Source organism: Henckelia pumila, chromosome 2 (assembly GCF_033568475.1).
Source record: "Henckelia pumila isolate YLH828 chromosome 2, ASM3356847v2, whole genome shotgun sequence".
Lineage (NCBI taxonomy): Eukaryota > Viridiplantae > Streptophyta > Magnoliopsida > Lamiales > Gesneriaceae > Henckelia > Henckelia pumila.
Window position 1 is genome coordinate 180383281 of NC_133121.1, and position 4852 is coordinate 180388132.

Sequence of the window (4852 nt, forward strand, 5' to 3'; positions counted from 1 at the left end):
TTTGCAACAAAGCTTTTGTTGATCTGCCATGGAGATAATCATTATCATGAGAATAATATTCAATCATCTTAACCTTCTTAGACAACACTGCCTTCAATCCTCCACGGCTATTTTCCTTTGACCTCCGCACTCATCACCTACAACATCTTCCATAAAATACCTGAACGGAAATCTTTATCCCAGTAAAAGGCCACCTCTGTAGAATTTCACTAAAATCTCGTCTGCCGCCAAACCCATCTCCGATCACCGCCCCACCAAAACCCATGTGAAAGGCTGGCTTCCATGACAATCACCGACTTTTAAGAGAATCACGCTCGCAAACCCGTACTCTACCATCGCTGCCCACCCGAATATCTCTGCTCGACTATCCACTCACCCTCGCCTTCCCAAGACACCCTGCTGTCAACTGTTGCGCGCTTTTGAGAAGATACATAGAGCCCCGTACTCTATAAGGACGTTGTGAGAGCACGATCCTTAACTAAATAAATTCAAATCTGGAATCGCACACCCACATAATGTTCGATGGAACTACTCCAAGGGGATCGATCCATATATTTGTTGAACGAGGCACACAACACGATCATGGCCTCAAGATATCAGGTGATAAAGTTTCGATCACATAATTTTTATTAGCTTTTTATATGCTTACTGTATGTGGATTTATTTCAGTATAGAAAATTATACAAATTCGAGGATAATATTATCTAAAGTGCTGAAAAGTCCAAATATATTAGCACAACAATTTTACTTAAACATGGTATTTCAAATTATGAAAACGCATGGTTCAAATTTAATTGTTTATGGGTCCTTGTTACCTTCGACTTCGACGGCAAGACAAAAAAATCTGAATGCTATACGCATTGTTAAATCTGATTGTTTTAATCACATAAAAATTTGCCTTTCGATCGTGTGCTAATCTAGAAGGTGGTCTGAGTTTAGAACAATTTGTGTACCTCAAAATATGATTGTGAAGTTCTTCTACCGATCTTGAAAATAGTAATATTGTTAGGTTTTTGTCACGCCCCGAAACCGGGCCTAGTTGACATCGGCGTTGTTTAACAATTTAACATTGAAACAACAAGTCTCGTAGTACAAATCTTGCCAAAAAACCAGTCTGTTTCATAAACTATAACTGTTTTTACATAGAAAAACACAAGTGCGACAATGCGGAAGCGAAATTGAAATTTAAAGTAAAAAAAAATATTTCTTCAACTTGAACTGATCCGTCATCACCAACCCCATAACATAATCTGTTCTTTGTCATCTAACTCATCTTCATTCTTATCTGGGGAGGGAGAGTAAATGGGTGAGTGTTTTGGGAAACACTCAGCAAGTGGGGGCCAATCATACACACAAATATCGAATATATATACATGATACGAATTCAATAGGAGTCAAGACAGGAGACAAACAGAATACGAAACAAAGAATCAAGACATATCATAACCGAATCATAACTTATACATGGCACTGTTATTCATCTCGTTAATCCTGGCTACTGATCAGTCCCTAATTGTTACTCCTCTAAGGGGACGAGGCCTTAAACGGTTATTATAACCCACCGCATCAGGGCCTTATCATATCATGTTTTCGGAATTTCCTTACCATTTCTTAATTTGAATCCTAACAGTGCATTTCAAGATCTCATTGCATAACAGAGGAATCGTACAGAAAGAAACATGAAACGAAATCAAAGGACATGAAACGAGGAATGTACGATCGAGTTTTCAAAACAGGAACATCATTCTTTTAAAAATATATTTATTCATATCTTATCATAATGACCATGGGCTTTTACTGGTTTTGGGCTCCCTCTGGGGCCTTTTCCCTCACAGGCTTTTCCCAATGCGCCATTATTCAAATCAGAATCATCACAAACGAACATATCACATGGGTATCAATTGGAACGAAAAGGACATAATGAATCTGAACAAAGGCTTAGCAAAGGAATGCATAACGAATCATAAGGTACTTCAAAATGAAGCATAACAAAGGATTCATGTGGAACGAAATATATACGGAATCAAAGGACATAAAACAAACAGTGTACGATCAAGGCTTGAAACGGATACTTGGTGATTTCAAATAAGAATAAGCCCAAACAAAGATTTTGATGGTTTCTTAGAATAATGCTTAGAGAATCAAAATTAACAAAAAGAGTCCAATAGAAACAAGACTCAATGATTTCCATCGAATTGAAACAAAGATGGCTTAAAGAAACAAAAACTCACTTACTTGATTCCCACAAAAATTGAAGTATATTGGATCTTTGGTCAGAACTCTAACTCGAAATTGGATGACACCTCGATCAGGACTTTCAACAGCACTCTTGCTCGACTACTTGCTTTGAACACAAGATACTCCAGATTCAAAAATTAGGCAGAGTCTCGACCACTATAGATACTAAATTTTGTGAGATATGGAGAGAGCAAAGCTTGGGTTTGGTGTATCTAATTCCTTCAACCTTGAGCTCTATTTATAGGTGAGATTTAGTAGAAGGTGAAAGAACACTCTTAATGGTCATAAAAGTCCTTAATCATGTTCATAATGATAATTGATGATGGGAGTTTCATGGTTTGTCCTTTGGCTTTCCAACTTCTTGAGTTAATGCCAACATTAATTGAGATAATTAATCTTACATAACTCTTGGTGTAATTGCTTTTGAAATTGCATGCATGTAAATTTCTTGATCTTTACAGTTTTTTTTTGACTTAGCTGCACAAGAATTGACACGGGGATTCCTCCTTCTTAACATTTGAATTTATTATGCCGAGTCATTTATCTACATGGCTAGGTTATTATTATTGTTTTGTCTCTCTCTCTCGTCTTGGTTTTTTGTTTTCATGCAGTACTTATCCTTCTGAGAGACCAATAAAAAGGAGAGAAACTCCTTATTCCTCAGTCGGTGGTTCCTAAGCTTTCCGATTTTAATACAATGAAATTAAGTAATTTTGCATCGATTGATCATAGAAGTATGGAACAGGCGATCGCTGAGGTAGTCAAGTCATAAATCGCGTCAAAATTCCAAGATAAGTCCATGATTTATCTTTCTTTCGGCATGCAGTAGTTTAAATTTCAATTCTTTATATAATCATGTTTCCTCTTCAAGCAAATAAATTTCGTACAAAATTTTATTTTTCTTAAAATAATCAAATTTGATTATCGGCCATCGGGTTCTCCAATCGAGCCCGTGTTTTTTTTTCTTTTCTCAGAGGAAAATTTTAAGCCAGCCACTCATCGCAGCTTTAATTTATGCGATATTGCTAATTATTTGGGTACATGAGATTTTTAGACTTTTTCGAAGAATTATGTTTAAATTATTAATTTATCAAATCATGAGACATGGAGTCCTCTCAACTATTCTTGTCGTAATACATTTCCAAGCATGCATTAAAGTAAAGTTAATTATCTTATATCCTCATGATTCTATTACATGAAAGTAATCATTGTCGTTTCTTGGAAAGTTACAAAAAAGCTAAAGCCAATTATTGTACAAATCATGGTGCCTAATATGGCTCTTTGCATTTTACTACTGCTTATTTCTCAATATAATTATGTTATTATCTCATGTAGATCGAGTTTATCAAACTTGATTACATATTATTTTAGGCTTCTTTAGCTCCAGCTTTTTATCATAGTTACTTGGATATATTTTCTCATAAAAATATTGTTGCCTCGTGCATTCAAGTTATTGTATATCATTATATAGAATTTATTATACTAGGGCCTTATGTTCGGTCACAGTGTTTCAAACACCAAAAATAAAACCTTTTTCATGGTGCACCGTGATGTCACCTCTTTGAGGATGGTGATTAGCCTTTTAAGGGCAATAATAAATAGTTGACATCCTCATTATCATGCCACAATCAGTAATATGTTTACATGGAGTTCATGTGTAGACCATTCAAATTACGAGATCTATTTACGTCAAGAAAAATAAATTAAGATTGAGATCGATTTGAGGATTTCAATTCCGCTTAAGCCTAAATTGAAGCCGTGTCACTCCCGGGTCCAGCGGCATCAGTTTCACAACAGAGATAAGTTTCATCATCATCAAAATTTTTCTTTAACATATTTTATTTTGAGCTGTAATTTAATTATTTAATACGCATGTGTAGTTAATGTCGTTAATCATAAAACTTTCTCGAAAATGAGGTTTTTCCCTTGATGTTGGTGGCCTCGTAATTTTTAATCACTATATTCACATGGTGCAATATAAGTACTTGTTTGTCTTAGTTGTGTTGCACGGTACATGCAAGACTTCAAGTAGTATTATTTGTAGTTTATTTAGAACGTGTATTTGACCACATGAACATTGCTTGGACTCAATTCATGACACCTTAGCTTGACACAATATGACAACCTAGTCAAGTCTAATCAGCAAGTCGAGAAATAAAGATAAGTTATTTAAGTGTTATTATTTTTAGCAAACTATTTTTATTGTGACAAATTTTAAGATATCTCGTAATAAATTTTTTATGTGGAGTCATGTATTTACTTAACCAAATATTGTATTGGACTTCTATTGCCTTGTATTTTTTGTTTAGGTCTCTTTTACGCATCGGGCATGCAATCTCGCAATAAGGCCCAATTATATCACATCGGGCATGCAATCTAGCACTAAGGCCTACTCTACGACTTGACACTTTATAAGCCCAACACAACTTGGCAAACTACAAAAGCCCGATCAATTCAGCACACACCACGCCATTCGTGGTCAGAATCCAAGCCCGATCAATTCGGCACACACCACGCCATTCGTGGTCAGAATCCAAGCCCGATCAATTCGGCACACACCACGCCATTCGTGGTCAGAATCCAAGCCCGATCAATTCGGCACACACCACGCCAT